This window comes from Electrona antarctica (assembly GCF_951216825.1).
Source record: "Electrona antarctica genome assembly, chromosome: 8".
Classification (NCBI taxonomy): Eukaryota; Metazoa; Chordata; class Actinopteri; order Myctophiformes; family Myctophidae; genus Electrona; species Electrona antarctica.
Window position 1 is genome coordinate 22,763,428 of NC_136789.1, and position 21,961 is coordinate 22,785,388.

Genomic DNA, 21,961 nt, shown 5'->3' on the forward strand with positions numbered 1-21,961 from the left:
TATAGCCTATTTGATGTCGAGTTATTAAACACAGCCTGTTATTCTTACCAAATCCCTTTGCACAGCCAGAAATATTTCTGTAAGTTAGACAGCTTGTTTGTGATTGATTTTAATTTCAGAGGGATCGAGGAGAACAACAAAGCGTATAAAATAGGAGTTTGCGTGGGAAGGGATTTGGACTATGGAGGCACAATACCAAAGAACCGCACGCACGCACGCACGCACGCACGCACGCACACACACACACACACACACACACACACACACACACACACACACACACACAATGCCGTTATATTCAGTCAGATATTTTGCTAAAACAATCCCATATCTTATGCAATGAGTTTTGTCATGCAGAACATCTGTTCTTCATATATAATCAGATGTTTTTGAGAGTTTACAGTAGAGTGCTATATATATATATAGAACAGTTTAGGCTTCTTAGCTTGCATGTCATTTGTCAGCATTACACCAGCTATCGTAGACTAGTCTATCATCTTCACAAAACAGGGCTGGCAAATAGTTGATTAGATTTGAATTGAAGTACAGGAATTCTCAGAAGGGAGATGAGTGTATCAAATAAAGAGAGATGTTGGCGTCGTCGAATACATAACAATAATAATATTTATATATATATATATATATATATATATATATATATATATATATATATATACACACACACACATTATTCTTTGTCCCATAGTGATTCATTTAATCATTTTTATGTGATGTATGGTCTGCCTCCGGCGTTAAATCTGGCATTGATATCTGGAGGTTTTCCTTTCCCTATGCCGATGATCTGATTATTCCAATAAACATGACAGGTAACAGATGTAACATGCCAACGTTTTTCATCAAACTAAAATGTTATGTTTTCCAACACCTCAGTCTTTGAGAGAAGAAAGGAAAGTATGTTATTGGAGACTATGGGAGGGGAGGGGGAATATGCAAAGCTCAGGGAACCTCATCAGCTGGGAAGATTCACAGCCTTTCCGTTGCGACATTGATGGAATGCTGGAATAGAATCACCCATCACTGCCTGTGTCTGCCTGTGTATGGAACAGTATGGAACACATCCCCCCCACAAAATGAAAGGTTGTCATATTGAACAATGTCACAATATCCTATAAGTGCTGCATTATGATGCTCTATTCTTTGAGTAAGATAAACTATGGCCTTTTAATGTCTGCAGTTTTTTTTGTGTATGACGCTTTAATAGAACGCCAAGTACTGATTTATCGTGTTTTTCATGAAATCCCGGAGCGCCAAATATAGATTTTATGTGTTATTTAGCTTCCTATTAATATTATTATAATGACTTACCGCGGATCGGGGCTCTCGTTCGATCGGCAGCTCTCGGCTCGATTGGCTTTGCCTAGTGGGTTATTATGGTGGGAATAACAGGAACGACCCTGGCCTGCAGGCATTTCTAGGCCTTATCTGTTATTTATGCTCTTCTACAAGCGAAAATAGAATGGGACTGAACGGTGGCAGTCGCCTAACTATCGTTACTGCCCCCTGGCGGCGGGTGAGTTAAGCCAATGGCCATGCAGACATTGCAGGGACACTAGGGTTCATGTGGTCAAGAGATGACTAAAAGTCTGACCTGTCTCAGTGATGCAGCCAATTGTCTTTCGTGGCCCCTCCACCTGGCTCAGACACAGAACTGAAAAGAAAAATAATAATCCAATTGAAACAAACACAAAACGCAGGATGTGTGGTCTTAAAAGACTCTTTTGGCATAATACAATGCCTTGTGAAATACAGCACACATAAATCCCAGATGCAGACATTTATCGCAGAGTGTCACTCGTGGTTGCACATCATGAAGAAATGATTTGCAGCAATGAATGAATGGTGTCTGTGTCTCTGAAACGTGTTCACAGCAGATATTCACTTCAAAACTTAAAAAAAAAGCTGTGTGTGTGTGTGTGTGTGTGTGTGTGTGTGTGTGTGTGTGTGTGTGTGTGTGTGTGTGTGTGTGTGTGTGTGTGTGTGTGTGTGTGTGTGTGTGTGTGTGTGTGTGTGTGTGTGTGTGTGTGTGTGTGTGTGTGTGTGTGTGTGTGTGTGTGTGTGTGTGTGTGTGTGTGTGTGTGTGTTCGCGTATTATGTATTATATGAGCCTCCATCTGAAAATATTTCAGGCTAGGGACCCCCCCATATAAGATTTGTGTTGTTAAAATGTTTTCCAAAATGTCAAAGTCCCTGGGGGTCCCCAGACCTCACTTTGAGAACCACTGGTTTAATCCATGTGGTGCTGGCGGAGTCATGCAGCGTGGCAGCTTGCCAGCACATTTTGACTCCTCCCAAAAGGCCATTTGGTGATGGTGGATGGTGGATAGAAGCATCGCCATTTGGCCCAGCGATGCATCTGTGATGCCACAGCACAGATGGTTTCCATCATGTGCCTCTCCGTTAAGGTCGTCAGCAACAGCAGGCTTCCATATCCTCCTGTCAGCCATCACGTCTGTAGTCAGTCTGAGCACTCCTGCTTCCAGGAGGCAGTGATTGTTTTCTACTGGTTTTAGATTGGTTATTGCCTATTTATATGGAGATGCAGAACCATGTGGCTCCCATGTGATGAGTGTTTGTCTGTCCAAAAGAAAATAACATTTTAATGTTTGGCAGGGGACCCATAGCCATTGCCGGTTCCAATTTCAATTTATACTTAGAAGATTACAATTGGCTGTAATTCATCTTGTTTTCCCTCATTTATTTTGTAATTACTTGTGAAAGAAACATTTATAAAAATGCATATTTTTATAAATCATTTCTCTAGGACACAGGTTCTCAACGAGGGGTCCGGGGACCAACAGAGGTCCTTGAGGGGGTGCCCAGGGGGTCCCCAGCTAAATGATTGATAGTTGGGAACCAAATGGACACGTTGGGGTTAGTTAAATTAGCTCTGAGGGTGTTACTGTGATTAAGATGGAGAATTGCTTTAGGTGTACCTCTGTCCATGGCCAAGTACTGTATGGTATTTAATTTTGTATGCATCATTCCTTTATTCCAGGCCATTAAATACTGCACTGACTGAGCCCTCATGCTGTTAGGAAGTTCCCTGGATGGAATGGCTCTTCAAGGGCTTTAGTTTAATTTGTCTGTCATAGTGGGTACTCCAGTCCAGACACTGACGCTGAGTAAGTGTGAAAAATGGGCCGTTCTTATATGATAATACTCTCTAAGATGTTGTACTATGATGGATGATAGAGGAAATACGGTAGTTAGTGATGCAAGGAAGGGATATGAAGACCCATTTTAAAGGTGTACTGTAGCATTCTGACCCCCCTCTTTCTTGTAAACACAACTCACAAATTCCAAGAGAAAACAGCTCAACTCCACGCCACTCTTTAGCCTTTGACTCCAATTAGTTCTCGCAGAGAACCTGCACATACCCAGATTTACTCACATTTCTTTCAGAGCCATTATCATTCAATTTGCTCTCTCTGCTGTTTGGATCCAATAACTGTCTGACTCGGATCATGGAAAGGTGCATTGACTGAACCTGAACCTGAACCTGGAAGGACTACTTCTTCGAGTAGAGACATTTTGGCCCATATCGATATAATTAATTGCTGTTATGGCCGATAATCAGCATAACCGATGCCGATGATTTCATTCTGTATTAAAAATTATAATTCCCCAGATAAACTCTCAGAGGATTAGATTGGGGTCCGGTAGCCTCGGGACGGCAGGTAAAATAAAAATAAGCCTGGGCGAAGTCAGGAAATGTGGCATAGTGGGAGTGAACCTTGTAACATCACATGGATGCACCTGGGACGTATCCTCAGTGATGTATCCCAAGGTCATCAGGGTTTCGGTTCTCTCGAACATCAAACCCCTCACTCAGGTGACACAGCCGGGGTGATCAAGTCCCGACTTACGTCCCAGTAGGTACCCTCAATCAGTCCCATTAGGGAAAAACCAGGGCCACACAATCCGTTGCCCGGGAACTACTCTGCCAGGACTGGGAGAACCAGATTCTGGCGTGTGGAAGGACTAGGCTCTGTGGGTTGACTCCTGTCCGGGCCCCTCCTACGTCTCACCAGGTCCACTCCTGCTCTCACCAGGCCCAGGACCTGTGCGTTGCACCAGACTCCCAGCACCAGGCACTTCATTCAGGAGTGGTGGATTATAATGGCCCTCCTAAAGGCCTCACCAAGGGTTTTTGGGCTTCCTCCTCACGGAGGACACAGACTGGGGCGCTAACCCATACTGCTCACCCGGGTGCCGTCTACATTTCATTGTATTTCGCTAACCAATAACATGAGAAGTGAGAACTTAGACTGCTGTTGATTATATTTACCCCCCCAACCTGAAATGACTCTGTGGGGCGAGACACAGCAGCCTGGGGAACACGGCATCGTTACGGTCTCTCTAGAGTTAGTCTCTTGCCTTGAGTCATTTCCCAGATTTAGCATCTATAGCTATGAATGGGAAATTATGTTTCCAATGTTATGTTGGTCCCTAGTATAGGGTGTCGTGGGAGTCTAAAATATGGAAATATGGCGAGTAGCTCTAGATGAGTTTCACTCTGTGTACACTCTTCATGGAATCTCACGTACCATCACCATATTCATAACTATGTACTGTAGGATTCAACATGTTTAGTTTTGTGTTGCTAATTAAAACGCCGAGGTCATGGTTGCAGGCAGCTCTCTGAAGGCTGTGGGGTATCTGAGGGTTTTAATAGGACTTGACAGATCGATCCCTCGCTGTTTATTTAAGCAATAACAAAACAAACCTATTCTCGCAATGGATGCACACACTGACACTAATAAGCAGACCACAGCACAACATTGACTAGCTAATCACATAATATATATGCTACTGTAGAGCTCCATATCCCCTTGTGATACAATTATATCATTTTGTAACTCTCATTTACTGGCCATTGCCTTTCAATGCATTTTCCACTAGAATGCATGTTAGATAATTATACCGTATGTGTATGTGAACATGCTGTGCAAAAGCAATGGGAATATTTGGTTTTATCTTCAGTTTTATCCAACAGCAAGGCACAAAACAGTAGGTGAATGACTAGTATTAGAATTTTATTGTCTTTTTCATGTCCAATGTATTTGCATAAATCAGGATTTCAATTCAAGTATAGCAACAATAGCAGATCTACAAGCTCAAAATGTGTCACAGCAAACAGCTGATCTGCTAGCTCACAATGAGCATGCAGGACAGCTATTTTCACTAGTTTGGGTCCCGACTCTCCCAAGCAAGTGGGAACCACTGATCTACAGTTTTGTTGGCAAAGAGCTTAAAATTAATGCATGCCGAGTTTATCTTCCGTGCAGCAAATCATCCTGGGATATGTTTCAGATGCTGCGTGTTTCATTATGGAATGGGACACATCAAAATGATGTTCAGTCCACTTTTTGTGAAATTTTCTTGTGAAACACCCTCCCCAATGTGTCTCACTCTGAAAGAGAAATGATATTAGTAGTAACTTGTTTTTCTGGGGGTCTCATAGAGAGGACAAGGCTTTCAATAAGACATCTCTTATAATGGAGAGTCAATACCCGCTGGGGTTGTCAGAAAATGGAATCAAAGCCCTTCATGTGATGGCGTTATTGAAATGTCTCTGAAAGCAGTTTGTTTTGTGCAGTAATTAAAACACAGAAGGCTCCCAGCCGCTGTTCTCTGATGGTCTATGGTGGTTTTATGGTGTTGATGTTCTTGCATGCAAAGGAGATCTAACTACATGGGAGATTTGGGACTGGGCCATTGAGGTGGGGCATTACACCATTGTGCTCATATTCCACTTGGACTTCGAGAGGCAGACTGCTTTCTTTCTTGTCAAACAATTCATAGATTACTTGCAGATTTCACTCCCACGGGCACAGGGTAAAACGAGGGCTGCAGCTATTGATAATAATATTAATGAATATTGTATTCATTACTTTTTCAAATAATCGGGAACTATGTTTTTTTTTTCTTAGATTTATGTATGCTTTACATATATTACAAAAAGTCCAATGGGCTATTTCAGCACCATGGACAGTGACACTGTGCTGGCTTACTGCTCTACAGTAAGTTATTATACCTGTCAGTTGGTGTTTCGAAATTACATTCTTCTCCTACAGTTTTTTCCATTTTTGTGAGTAATGCAAAAATGAGAAATGCAACCAAATGTCAGATCTGCTTTGCTTTTGTATGGTAGCTTTGATATTTTCAAGGTAATTTGTTGACTTCATGCTGTCTTCCTCCATGCTGCAACAGTGCTACACCCACGCTGTTGCATGCTTCAGGTCCGCTACATCCAGGTTATTGCAGGATGTGTGGGATGCATGGTGCCCGCATCTTTTTTTCTTTTTTTTTACGCCCATTCCTGCCCACAGGAACTTGTGCACACTCCCGGGAGATTTGATTTAGTCCCAGTGGGACCGGTGGGATCCCAATGCAGGACTGAGGTCTATAATTCCTGATTCATCCTGGCTTCATCTTGAAGTGTTCTTGAGCAATACACTGAAACTAAACTGTTACAGTAGGGCAAGTTACCTTTGATGTGATGTCTCCGATGCCAAGACTTCAATGCTTAGTCTCCTATGCCGAGTCTCTGACGCCAAACTTGTTGAGTTGGGGAAGCTTCAAAGGGGTCCCACCATAGTTCACGGGCAAATCGAACCCCCACAGGGCCGGACAGAAAGGAGTAGAGAGAAGAAATAATGAAAGTAGTGCCGAATGCGAGATCGACTGGGGGAAGAAGGTTAGGTGAGCTTTTATAGGTGATTGGAGGTGGCTTCAATGTATAGGTGTGAATTCCTGCTCCTGAGCTCAGCTCAGCGGTGTTGTGGTTAGGGTGTCTGCCCTGAAACTGGGAGGTCGGGGTTCGATCCCCGGCCGGGTCATACCAAATATCCAATGCCTCCCTGATTGGCACTCGGCATCAAGGGTTGGGTTTGGGGGTTAGATCAACTATAAATAGCTCAACCAGACAGAGTTGGGCAAGACAGCTTTTTCTGTCAATGGCCCAACTTCGTGGAATGAACTCCAAAACTCTGCTCCTGCTTCAATTGATTTATTTTACTGATGGTTGTTCTGTATAAAGTTCCTTTGTAATTTATTCTGATTTATATTGTTGTGTTTGATGTATTTTTTGACTGCATTTTGTGTATTGTAACCTCGGCTACGTTGAAAATGAGGGCTTGCCCTCAACTGTATTTCTGAGAATAAATAAAGGTGATGATGATGATGATGATGATGATAAATGATTCCCGAGCACGGCACGGCTGCGACTCACCGCTCCAAGAGATGAGTCAAATGTGGAGAACAAATCTTGCATACAGCAATGTATGTGACAAATAATAGGACTTAAACCTTTAACTTTTAACTTCTGATTTGGAGCTCCATGTATTTTCTGCAAATTGACCCTCAGTTGTCAATTGCTTCAATTAACCCATTCTGGGCGGGAACCCCTTTTGGTGTTTTAAACATTATATTATAATTTAGCTATTTTTGAAAAATCGTGAAAATATTTATTTCAGAAAACTGGAGGATTTAGAAGATTTCTTTTAAATTTCGAGGTCAGGCCTAAATGGGTTAAGTAGCCTAATGTCATTCTTTGTTGACTTTACTGGCAGTGAGACAGTTTTCTGTAGACTTGCATATGAAGTCAAAGAATAATAATTTGTGTTTCAAGGTTATTGAACAGTATGGAATTTATTGATCCTGTTGAAGCAAGCATACACGATATCCTTTATGCATAATAATAATTACTTCAAGCCGCAACTGTTTATGATTAGTGGAATTCTATTTTCTGGTCTCTCTATTTTCTGGTGGAGGAGAGAAGCAAACTGTTGAAGGATGATTGATGATGTGAAGAGAGACTAGTTAATTGACTGAAATTTACATTTCATTGTATGAATTGGCATTTTTTTGTATTCTCTTTGACTGGCCCTAATGGAAAGAAAATGACTTCGGAACAGATCTAGCCTGGTTTAATTTCCTATTGTCACATGGCTTTATGAAACAAAGAATGACCTTCAGCGTCCCATGCTGCCTGTCTCTCTTGTGTTCTTAATTTCTCTCACTGTAGATAACCATTTTCATCTTCTGGAAGCTAAACACACTGGCTGTGTGGAAGCCCGCAGTCATTCCTTCGTGGTCAGAGGGAAAGACTGAGTTGGGGTCGATTCATACTGCTATTTCACCACTGTTTCGGCGCTGTAGTGCCGAAATGATTTCGGCTCGTCAGAAATTTTCAGTAGCACCGAAGAGCCGACTTTAGGACGGTACCCGCCCCCCCCGAACCTCAAATGACGTCACATTGTAGGCTCTACAGAGCCGAACCGACTTTTATTCGGCTCTAAAAATAGGAGTATGAATCGGCCCTTGGCCAGCCTGTGTTAGCAAACCACAGCACCGCCTTCCATCTCATGTAATTCTTTCATGTTGATGACCATCTTGTGTTGATGACATCTGAGAGGCCATCAACATCCATGTTGATGACCATCTTGTGTTGATGACATCTGAGAGGCCATCAACATCCATGTTGATGACCATCTTGTGTTGATGACATCTGAGAGGCCATCATCAACATCCTTTGCTTTGCTAGAATGAGAGGATTGCAAGATATGACTATGTGGCTGAAACTCCTCAATTGGAAGTAACTTTAGTTTAAGACATTCTGGCTTTAATTGGCATAGAAATCCTCTAGAGTTCATTGCTGCATTTTCCTTGCTATCTTTCAATTAGAAAAATCCATTAAGACCTCCCATGATAGGAGTTTGCTTCAGTTGGTTTCTTTTCAAAGACAATGAAATGCAATTTGGCCCGAAATAAACCCAGACCTTCTTGTTTTGAATATACTTTTGTTTCCTCTGAAAGATAATGAGCGTTTATTCAGGGGGGCTGATCCATTCATGTCACTGTGCACACTTACTGTAATCACATCATGTTCCTAGAACTTGGTCTCAAAGAAACGGCCTATTCCTATGGGACAAAAAAAATGCATGGTACGTTAGTGCATTTTAAATACTCCATGTGATGTGGTTTCAGAGGAAACACTGTTGCATAAATAATTTAGCCGATGCAAATGCAGAGCTTATGGTGTTCAGGGAAACAGAAGATGCATCCCAGTATGCACATGGGTGTGTCCTTTATTATCTAACCACTTAAACCCTATACGTAGTTGACCAGATTCCCAAGGGCTCTATATAAGGCCTGCTCAACTGCTTTCGCTCTGCACTAAATATCTTCGCCGAATGTTCCTCCCAGAATAGGGATGCTATAGGCTCCTAATGGCTTAGTGCTCACTGACATGTATGTGAGGGAGATGAGCTGAACAACATGGGTGTGCTAGCCCTCAATCAGCCCTCTGGGGACAAATTACCCAAACTACAGAAGCCAATCAAGAAACTAATTATAACATGTAACCTTCTCTCATGCCAAGGTGCTCACTGCCAGGGGAATGAGAGGGACAATCTTCAGAGGCAGTGTTAACCTTGCTATGAAAAACAATAAGAAAACTGGGCGAAACGCTTTAATTAAAGTAAAGGTGTTGGGGAATGAATCAATCCTTTAAAAAGCAGCAAACTTTGATTAATTAGCAGGCCTTAAACATAGGACTAATTGGATTGTTAGAATGCCGGTGGGGACATGTTTGGTCTTGGGAAATTATGAATGCACTAACAAACTGCTGTGCTGCTATGGGATTCTATTCTTTTTTGAGTGTCATAACTCATGTGTGGACCTTGATTAGTAATGTAAAAAAATTGAAAATGAATGATGCGGGGTTACCGTATGGAGTATTGCGGCCCTTTCTCTGGGTGTTTTTCTGAACGGTAATTAAATCGGCATCATCAGTAATCAGCCACGTTCAGGGATGCAGCCTCTTCCTCCAGGATACAACGATGTGTCAACGTCTCATCAATGGGGGTGCTCTCTCTCGCCTGCACACGTGTACCATGCTGTGATTTTACATGTATGTGGGAGCATGTGTATATGAATTCTGAGATGATTTAACCACATGGAGCCGAAGCGTCTCTATTCCGAGCATATATATATATAATAAAAGGCGAACCTTCGGTTAAGAGATTCTGAGGGGGAGAGGGAGTTCTACCACTGGTGGACCCTGGTCAATGAAGTATATGGGGTTTCATTAAAATGTATACCATCTGCAGAGTCATACCACATGAAGCTAATTGCAGCGTGCCACATCTCAGAGGCACGATAAATACGTTTTATGAGTCTCGGCTCCGCATTGCAACATCCAAGTGCAGGGCATGATGTCAGAGAAGCCAAGCTGAAGGTCTCATTTTCCCATGGCTGAAATAAAAAGGTTAATGAAGCCTATCAGTACTGCGCACGATATGCTGCATTTCATCCGCTATCCGCTAAACTACAACAGTAACAATCTGGCTTGCATACGTTTAAAACTGTGTAAAGGTGCAACCGTTAATTGAGCTAATTAAAGCCTCACTATATGTAACTTTATGTTAATGAATAAAATGTAATATAACTTATACAATGAGCTATATGCATCCAAGTCTTCCGTGTTCAGCTTGGGCGGTTGGGCGGTTGAACTTCCGGCCACCAGCCGACTCATTCATAGTGAACATACGGTCATGATTTTGTAGGAATAAAGTTGTGTTATTTAATCCACACTACTTAATTTGTTTATTTATTTTGATGGCGTGGTTTTTCATAGTTTGTATTATTTGTGTGGCGACGTTAACATGATGAGTTATAAATGTCTTAAATCTCCTTTTAAAAACGGCTGCTATATCTCACTGCTCACGCACTGACTGTGCTCTCACTCACACACACACACACACACACACACACACACACACACACACACACACACACACAAGCAAAGCGTTTCTGATATTTTAGACCCATGTATTTTGGTTGGCCCACATCATGATTTAAAAACAGCCTGAAGATATTGCGCACGCCCACCCGTGAGAGAGACACACACAGAGAGAGAGAGAGAGAGAGAGAGAGAGAGAGAAAGAGAAAGAGAAAGAGTTGAGAGCGCACAGCCAGTGCGTTAGCAGTGAGATATAGCAGCTGTAGGTGCCGTTTTTAGTCACAGTTAACTATGGAATCATGCATTTCCCGTCAGTCGGTCAGTGTATCATTCAAAATCCCCATACATGGGGAGGGTTTGTAGGGTTCGATCATACTTGTAAGATATGGGGGAGCCATGCCTTTGGTTGCTTTGAATGCCAGCATCAGAGTTTTGTATTCTGTGCGGGCAGCGACCGGGAGCCAATGGAGGGAGCGGAGGAGGGGGGGAGACGTGTGAGGATTTTGGCTGGTTTGCTTTGCTTACATCCAAGCACCCTTTAAGAAAACTGTTTGGTATGCAGGACACAATACATGCACAAAAAACATATATCTCATATGCATGGACTAATGATATGGAAGGACTTCTGATAAATGTAGTGGATCTAATCTTCTGCTAGAGGCATTGACCTGTGGCGGGAGGAGGTCTCTCTGGACGGCTCGTTTCTCTCCCTCAGGAACGATGTGCCTGGTGGATGTGCAGTAATAGAATGTCTCATAGTTAAAAGGCAACAGCTGGCTGTGGCCACAATATTCAATTATCAGACAAAAAAATACTGCTGTCATCTGCATTTCCCTTCTAATGGAAACTGTCATTGTGTTGCCAAATATCTGTGTGAAACCTTGGCTAACCTCCCTCTACCATCTGAGCAATGGTGTGGATCCACACGTACAAATACATCTTTCCAAGGACGACATGTCGGCTTCGATATGCTGTAGATTGTGTTTGACGTAGACAGAAGCATGTGTATATTTATTTAATGCATGGGAATATTAGCGAGGTAGCATACCTAAATCATTTTTGAGTGAGTGTATTCTTGTGGTAGTAAGGTAGGTCTGTGCATGACGTCAGGTTTTGCTTTTATACACTAGTTTGCATGAGTGTGTGTACAGTAGAGGCCTGCATGTGCTTATTCAGGTATTTATTGTATGTGTGCACAGAATGTTTGTGAACCACCGCGTTATTTCAACTTCCAAGCTTGGTAGAGTCCATTACATTTTTACAGTTATAATTTAGCAGACATGCTCTGCACGGTGTACGTGTTGTTGTTTTCACATTCGATGACCCCCAGTATGATATGCATTACGCCATGGGCACCCATTTGATATTGAATTTGAATATATTTAAATTTGTTTTCTTTTAAACCCTGGGTCCCAAATATACACTGTAAAATCAGTGTTAACACTTTGACTCCTGAACACGAGTTACACAGGTTAATTGACTGTAGAACAGCTTCCCTCCCGTTCACGAGTCATGTGGTGTTTTAGGTGGTTTACGATAGAGGGTAGATCATCTGCTAAATGTGAGTCAACCCAGAACCCCCAAAGAAGAATACACCGGCTTGGAAATGTTGTGATGACGTCATTTCTGGGAGTAATGTTAAAGGATTGATAATAATACATTTTCTCTCTGCTTTCTGTTGCTTTTTAGTGAAACCAAGCAATTAACTGCAGAGTGCAACAGCTTGATAAACAAACCAGTTGTGATCTGCAGGCAGCTGTGGGCAGAAGGTCGTTTTGGTTAAAAGCATGCAAGAAAAACATATTTTTATTTTTACTCAATAGTCCCATCATGTTGCCATCCATTGTGGTTGGGGACAAATCAATATGCACTGCAGTGAGCTCTGTTAGAACTTAATAGGGGTGCCTGTCATTCCCGCCAACCCCACTGTGTGGTTCGACTTTACCTAAGTTTGATAAATGGGCCCACTCGTTATAACAAATCTTAGAGCTTTCAAGGCTATTACTTAGACTTGTTTGCGTGTGTTTATTAATTTCAATCTTGTGTGACCTGAGAAAGACCGATAGGTCCAGTGGTTCTGCTTTTTACTAACACTAACTTTATAAAGATGCCCAGAACATCCGGACAAACCTGTTTAGTTTATGGCTGCTTCAACAGTAGTGACAAATTTCAACTTTGGAGAGAAACGGAATATCAAATACGAGCGCCCACCCGAATTTCGTTGCGCATTAAGTAGTGTAATTAGTTGTTTATGTGTCATCTGTCAATTTTGTAACTGCAGCCTACTAAGCTGAATATTTGGAAAATATACATTATAGTAGTCTCTCGAGACTGTTGACTCGAAATGTTTTTTTGTGGCTTTCGCCTTTTATTTTATGGAGGGACAGACAGTAGGCTGACAGGAAATGGGGGGAAGACATGCAGTAAAGGCCGTCGGGATCGGGAGTCGAACCCACGGCACACTGCCAGACTGGATTACCAGCCAAGGTGCCTGGACCACTGAGCCACGGCCCAGGCCAGGGTGCTGGTTTTCCTTTATTTTTTGCCGATGGGTTCTCAGATTGCATTATTCTTTCTTTCTTTCTTTCTTTCTTTCAATTCAATTCAATTATACTTTATTGGCATGACAAGCATTCTTATATTGCCAAAGCATTACATACAGTATGAATGCTACATTGGTACAAATACAGTATGAAACAAAATAATAAATGATGCATCTCTCTCTCTCTCTCTCTCTCTCTCTCTCATATGAAAGAAGACCTAAGCCTGGGCTTAAACAAAATAATAAATGATGCATCTCTCTCTCTCTCTCTCTCTCTCATATGAAAGAAGACCTAAGCCTGGGCTTGTTCTGTGGACACAAATGTTAAGGTTTTGAACCTTGGGTCCAAAGCAGCAGCTGTGTGCAGGATGTTCTACACTGTTTAAGGCATCTCACAAGCAGACCAGTCCTGTGTGTCACTCCACACTATACAGCTGGGTGTGTAGCAGAGCAATAACTGAAACCACCAGATTCTTCTCCTCCTCTGACATGGTTGTAACCTGTAGCATCTGCTTTAGAGCTCTGGATACATCCTCAGCATGTCCATCTCGTTCAGTGTATACTGTATGTAGTCTGTGAATTTAGGGAACATGGAAAACTGTTCGTAAATAATTAGCAGTAAAATAATGAATATCCAGCTCTGGCTCTGCTGTGTTCTTCTGAAGTAGCCACCTAGGAGCTTAGCTGTGGTCTCCGTTTTGAGAGTTCACTCTCTGACTACAGTCACTACAGCATAATCAAGGATTTGCATAAGCGTAATGAACAAGTTTATAATTTATGCCTATTTTTCACAGCCCCAATTGATTATTGATGTCAAAGAATCAATACAGATTGCGAATTGACAACCATCCCCATTCCTATTTTAACGATTTGACTGACTGTGGGTGACTTTGCCTTTAATTGTTGGAGCAGAGGGAGGAACATAAGGTCATACCGTCTTGGGACATATGAAAACAACTAATCAATCAATAAACCTTTCACACTGCAATAACCTCAGGCAGGGTGATGGCACTGTGGGAACCCAGTGTAGAAAATGCCTAACATAAAGAACAATGCTATAACAACCCTATACTGTACTTCATTGACAGGGTTCCTGGGGGTTCTATCCTTTTTCACTCTACAGTACACCAAATCGCTCACAAAATCATTTTCGAAAAAATGTATGCAAATATATGTGCAAACATTTTAAACTCAAATCTTTGCTTCTGGGGATCCCTGGAACCAAATATTTTGAGACGGGGTGGACAAATAGTAAATGCATATAATTTTGCAGTTATATGTAAATGCAAACTGGCCTCTTAGAGCACCACCATGAGACGGATTTAAAATACATCAGGTGGCATGTATGTGTTGGCCTGGTGGGAATGTGCGGGGACCATTTCACTGCAATTGCAGGCCTCGTCCATGATGATACGCATGCACGCACGCACGCACGCATGCACGCACACACACACACACACACACACACACAGGCTTACACAAATTGGGCCAGAAATGCTTGCATAGTGCGTACACAAATGTGTGTGCGCGTACGTACACACACACACACACACACACACACACACACACACACACACACACACACAGTTCTGTCTGAGCTGCTCTTATTTCACACCTGACCTGTGTTCAGATGGACGGGTAGCAGAGCTGCGGTGCTTGTTTGAATTCGACTCCTTCAGCTCGCACACTCTGGCGTAAGGGGAAGAAGGCGGGCAAGAGATGAGAAGAAGCAGGGCTGCAACCTTATATTCTTGGACAAATAGAATATAGTTCTCTGATTCTGCATTTAGGTCTAGAGATGCGTTGTGCCTGACGGACGGTGATAGAGAGGAGAGAGAAAGTGTGGTGTCTGTCGTGTCGTGCACAACACAGATACAGACAGACAGAGGATTACCATGTAGTCTTGTTCCAAATAAATAACTCGGAGTGACCGAGTCCTTAATGTAGCAAGCAGCTTCCAACTACAACACGTTGTGTTCTGTAGCCTAATTCATCCACACGCACAGCTGAATTACTTATGTGCATTCAGAGTGTTCTCCTCTTTCCAGCTGTGGCCTATTGCTCGTTATTGCTTTCTCCTTAAGCAAGCCTTGTAGTCCAATAATTAAATGGCAGAGGTTGGACAAAATTTGATTATTTTGTTTCTCATCTGATTCTGACAGGACATTAGGTCTACTAGCCAGGATAAAAAATCTACCCTAATCCGCTCACTGATAATACCCTAAATTTGCCTTAATCCAAGATGGCCCTATTGATAACCTATTATAAGGCAATATTTTCTAAATTTCATTATGCTTTAAGTAGCATGTGACATGTCATGATTCTGAATCCATTCCAAGCATTCGTTTTGCACAAAAAACACGCCTTGGGCTAAAAACGGCCATAGCCGTCATCACAAATGTGATGAGGTCAGCACATTTTGGGGACATTTGGGTAAGTGGCTATGACCAAATTTAGTCCAAGGAGTGTTTTTCATGCAAAACTAATGCTTGGAATGGATTCAGAATCATGAAAACCCCCTAGTTTGACACATGCTACTTAAAGCATAATGGAATTTAGAAAATATTGCCTTATAATAGGTTATCAATAGGGCCATCTTGGATTAAGGCAAATTTAGGGTATTAGCAGTGAGCAGATTAAGGTAGAGTTTTTATCCTGGCTAGTAGAGCTAATGTCCTGTCAGAATCAGTTGAGAAACAAAATAATCCAATTTTGTCCAACCTGAGAGGATTTTTTTACTTTATTTAACAAATTACGCTGATAGACAATATACTAGATTGACAAGGTAAATATCTCACTGTGTGTGTGTGTGTGTGTGTGTGTGTGTGTGTGTGTGTGTGTGTGTGTGTGTGTGTGTGTGTGTGTGTGTGTGTGTGTGTGTGTGTGTGTGTGTGTGTGTGTGTGTGTGTGTGTGTGTGTGTGTGTGTGTGTGTGTGAATCTATTTTGCGTCCGATCATAGACATGGTAACGCCCGCTTGCCTCTGATTGGCCTACTGACGCTCTTGATTGTCTTGAGACACGAGGTTACTCCAGTGGGAAATCATAAAAGAGAATGACAGCTTGTGTTGGCACGCGCGACAGAATGCAGCCTTTTAACTAACTTGTAATTTTTAAACTGTAAACTAATTTGCTTTGCTTTGCTGGAATAACACGTGTATGTTGTACTATGATTTGATTTGGGTGTGTTTCTAAATACAGTGTTGATTATCGTGTATTAATCTAATTATAGTAAACTAATACTATATTATACTAGAAAGGATAAAGGTGAAGGGAAAAGAGACCTTTTTACAGTACAATAATGTTTCAAGTTTACACATACAAATAAATGACAACACACCCAAATCATATTACGGCGTACATGTTCAATCAATTATTCCATCAAAGCAAACGGCATAAACAATATTAGTTTGCCTCTTCTACAAAAAATAAAACGTACAAGTTACAGACAGTTCTCTTGTATCATACCGTACTACTATTATTTTCCACCACGGAGTAACCGATCGCATCAGACTACATCCAGCATAGCTATATCCACCTCGGAGGGAGGACAGTCAAGACGGGCAGTGTCGTTAGGCCAATCAGAGGCAGGCGGGGCGTTACCATGTCTATGCTCGGACGCAAAATAGATTCACGCGTGTGAGAGTGAGAGAGATGGACTGCATCTCTTCCTGGGTAGCCAAGGGGCTTCTCTTCTTTTTGGTTTATTGCGCATTTCACTGGCACTGGCCGCATGATACTGCCTCTAGTGGCAGCATGGAATACATGTTAATACTTTTGTCGTGGAACAGTGTCATACAAAAATGTATTGTATCCATAAATTACGTTAAATCGATTTGTTCGATTAACCCATTTTGCGCGGGAACCCCTTTTGGTGTTAGCATTATGTTATGCTTTAGCTATTGAAAAATAGCAGATCTACAAGCTCATAGCACGCTATGAGCTTGTAGTTCTGCTATTTTTGAAAAATCGAAGAACGACTGACATAGAACCATAGCTTTTTCAGGAAACTGTCAGGATGTAGAAGACATTTTTAGAATCTGATCTCAGGTCAAAATGGGCTAGAGTAGACACACTGAGGTTTGGTGGAGAAAGGGGAAACGGGCCGGCGAGGGATGAGAGAAGTGGAAGGATGAAGATGAGCTAGAGACGAGGAAGAGCAGAGGAGGGCAGGCAAGATGAAAGGTGGAGAGATGATGAGAATCAGGGGAAAGAGGGAGCCAGAGGGTCTTGGAAGGTTTTCAAGCCTTGAGGAATGAATATGATGGTTCTGATGTATATGCTCCACGTGAGAGCATTCCTCCACTTAGTGAGATCACCACACGTGAGCTTGTATCGACTATTCTCTCTCCTTTTGTGCAACACTGCCATACGAACACTGCCATACGAAATAGGGCATTCATTTATGGAAAAAGGAAAATAATACGGAAAATAATAATAATATAAATGTAGACATCCTGAACGTTCTTTTGACTATTTTCACCACTGGGGGAAAAAAAGAATAATGAAAAAAAGATGAATTCATCTGCTCTCCATTCCGGTCACCACATACTGTAGCATAGGGAATAGGATTTTAATGATATGATGGCATAATAGAATAGCACAAATGCCTCTTCAAAAGTGTGTTGGCGGAGCACAGACTTTCATTACATTATAGCTATAGTAAAAGCATGTGCACAGAGCTATTCTTGGTACACCGCCCATGTCCATAAATTCTGCGTTTTTATTTGTGAAAGGTAGTCACGACTTACAATCTCATAAGTGGTAGCATTGGGAGGAACCTGTTGTCAGAACTGACGCAGGCAAGAAGAGCGTGTTCCACCATGGACATGGGATGATTTACAGGCAACTTGAGCACCTTATAAATGATATGCTGATATGACCTGCTTTTAAACCCTGCACTATAGTACTTAACCCATTTTGGGCGGGAACCCCTTTTGGTGTTAGCATTATGTTATGCTTTAGCTATTGAAAAATAGCAGATCTACAAGCTCATAGAGCTTGTAGGTCTGCTATTTTTGAAAAATCGAAGAACCACCGACATAGAAACATAGCTGATCTCAGGTCAAAATGGGTTAATGCAGTGTGGTTTTGTTCATCAATTTAGTCTGTGCACGGCCTGTTGTGTACTTCTAGTGTTGTTTTTATTGGTTTGTTTAGTTTTATACTGCTTCGGTTCCGTTTTGGCTAAGCCAAAGTTGTGAAAGTGATTTTTAATCTCAGTGTGACTTCTTTGTTAAATAAAGGTTACGTACATTAGCGCTGAATATAAAGAGTTATTGAACATTCGGTGTAATATTTATTTACAGTTAACCCTCATGCTTGCATACAGATGCACACCTGCCCACACTTACTGCCTCTCTCTATCTCTCTATCTCTCATGCACGCACGCTCATGCACACACACACACACACACACACACACACACACACACACACACACACACACACACACACACACACACACACACACACACGCTACATTATTCTTTCTCAAGGACGAATTATACTTCATCATACAAACACCTTGTGAGCTTGTACAGTACATTGCTTGCTATTTACGCCTTAACTTGGCTACTGATCTTCTGCCTGTAGAGAGTGGGGTAACATATTGATTTGTTTTCTTCCCAGTTGGAAGAAGTTGAATTAGTTAACCTGTGTAGGAGTGTACCGCTGCGTAATGTGGCTGACTGTGTGCGTGCGTGCGTGCGTGCGTAAGTGAGCACTCTGTATATCTCCCACACGTGCTTTCCAGGGCACATGGAGGCGTGCTGTGGTTGATTAACATGCATATAACATCTGCCTCAGCTCCACTGTACATCGCATGTAGTCCCCTGACTGAGGGCAGGCTGTAGATGGCCAACCTGCTATTAATAATCCCACTCTTTCCTTCACCCACTGACTTGACGAGGATGGACTTCATCATTATCTTCTTGCAGCGTCATGCTGAGGACTGATCTAGCTATTTGGGAGTGCATATAGTTTACGTCGAGTGTGCTGAATCAAATGCCATTTGTGGGTTTAGGCCTACACGATTTTTTTTGAGTGGTGCAACCACTCCTATAGACAGCTATGTGTGTGGGTCCCTGTGTCCAAGCACGAAAATGTGTCCGAGCACGAAAATAGCGTTATAGCCTTTGTTCACCACCAAGTGTCACTGTTGCACAGCCTAACACACATACAGACACAGGCCAGGGAGGAGGGCTTGTACAGTACAGTACAGTACAGTACAGTACAGTACAGTACAGTACAGTACAGTACAGTACAGTACAGTACAGTACAGTACAGCACCACTCACTTCAGACAGGTCTGATTTTTTTTTTTCAAGGCTTCCACAAGCCACATTCTTCCAAATCCTTGTTTATAGCCAACTCTGGGAGTGACGGGAGGGATAGTTGAGCCTAATTAATATGATGTTGTTGTTGTTGTTGTTGTAAAATCATGGGCATGAAAAAGCCATACAGGATGTACTGTATAAGAGAAGAGTTGGGTATAAAGGCTGAGTGGATCATCAGGGGCGCTCACCACCCCAGACAGACACAATCTGCCATCAGGCAAATAGGCAATACATGCATACGTATAGGCTTATACTCTACGTATAAGTGACACATACGATGCATACGTGTGTGGAGCCCCATATGTGCCCTCTCCCTACGCTCATTCTGTAGCTCCGAGATGAGGTCACACACAGGGCCCCTCCCACCCCGTTCAGAAACGGCGCATGTTTCCACAATTCCACGATTCTTACCCTTTTCTAAACAATGAATCAAAAACGTGAAGTGGCGTGAAGGGTTTACACTAATTCAACGTCAACACCAAAGAAAATCCAACTTTAAACGGTTACACGAGCGTCTAGCGGTTGTTTAGCATGTTTTTCAAGGAAGTTGAAAAGCTTTAGCGCCTCCCCGGCGCCTCCCCTGGTCGAAAATTTCCAACTGACTTCAGTTCACTCGACATGCACGCGCACACGCACGAATCCCTTGATAAACATGGAAGCGGCTGACTAAATCAACCGCTGTAACGCTCGTAACCGTTTACAGTTGGATTTTCTTTGGTGTTGTTGACGTTGAATTAGTGTAAACCCTTCACGCCACTTCACGTTTTTGATTCATTGTTTAGAAAAGGGTAAGAATCGTGGAATTGTGGAAACATGCACCGTTTCTGAACGGGGTGGGAGGGGCCCTGTGTGTGACCTCATCTCGGAGCTACAGAATGAGCGTAGGGAGAGGGCACATATGGGGCTAACGTGTGTGATACATACATATGTGATACATATGTGTGAACTGTGAAGCATACGTATACATTTGTGATACATGTTGAACAAGTGTTGAGTCGGAGACATACAGTAGTCAAGCACAGGGGGGGGTACAATATAATGTGTTTCCTTTTCTTGATGTTTTGTGTAAAGCACATTTAATGGCCTTGTTATTGAAATGTATGTGCTATACAAATACAGTTCAATGCCTTACTGTGGCTATCTTGTAATCTTAAGGTTCCGGGATCCATCCCTGACTCATCCTGGCTGCTTGACGGAAGTGTGAGAAAGACACGGAACCCCTAACTTCTCCCAATGAGCAGGTTAGTAGTACCTCGCATGGTTGCTTCCTGCATGAATGGGTGTGTGACAGTGTGAAATAGTTATTGATAATGATGCTTTGTGGTGGTATAATATGTTTTCATTTCGTAATACCTTCATCGACCTTCATGGCATCTTTAGCCACATGCTATGTAATGACCTCAGTGATTTTATTGTGCCTCCATGAGCATTATTATAATGTGCAGTTTAAGCTAGTGATAGGATTGTAGCTGTGCAGACAAGATACCAGAGCCTGTAATGGCTCTGTGGAGCTCAGTGGGGCCATCAGTGCACCAGGTGTTGTTAACGCACGTTTTCTTTTTTTATCCGTATTTTCCTGACATGTTGTCCAAGAACTTGTCTAAGAATATTCATATTTATTTCATACCTCGAAGCGGGAGCTCAGGGCCGAGTTTTGCCAACTGCTGTGAGCACGGCTGGCATTTCTCATGAACATTTGGATCAGCCAGCACTTGGGGGCATAGTTGCAAATTGCACATTTCAGGTTGGATTATCTGGTCCACACAGTTAATGTTTAGCTACCGTAGCACGTAGCCGCTTGTGCTTTTTATTTATTTTCAGGGCCTAAGGCCTTGCACAGGCTGTGGAGAGCTGACACAAGCCCAGCAGTGTTTTCAGTGTAAATTAAAGTCCACTGCCATGTTGGAAACTGTGCAGATGTGGTCATTGTCCTTTGTACTGCAGAATCCCTTTTAAACAGGCAATTATTCTTGTTATATCTGCTTGTGCACTTTTACATGTACATTCTTTATGCATGTTTTGTTTTGCAATTCTTATTCATATTGAAGCATCCTGTAATGTGCACAGATGTCGCTGCATCCATGTCAGCAAGTTTGAATATACTAATATACTAACAAAGACCAGACCACTATGAAACTTTATAATTAGTTACTTTATTGAAAACGGCATTGAGGTCGTGTTTCACAAGGGAGGAATTGGGTCGAGGATTAGGGGATGAGGGAATGAGAAGGGGTCGAGGATGGATGGAATGGGGATTGGAAATGAATGGATCAATTGGGGGTCATGGGTGGTGTGGTATAAGTCTAGGGGTCAGTCG

General features: G+C 42.3%; 1 protein-coding gene across 1 annotated transcript in view; it reads left to right on the forward strand.

The window, feature by feature from the left end:
* The window catches only part of LOC306928663 (CCR4-NOT transcription complex subunit 4-like), a gene marked incomplete at its 3' end in the record, with an annotated part of 379,642 nt that overhangs the window by 16,051 nt on the left and 341,630 nt on the right, over positions 1–21,961 (forward strand). The window contains exon 2 of the mRNA XM_079508933.1: positions 20,800–20,885. The remainder of the gene's footprint in view (positions 1–20,799; positions 20,886–21,961) is intronic.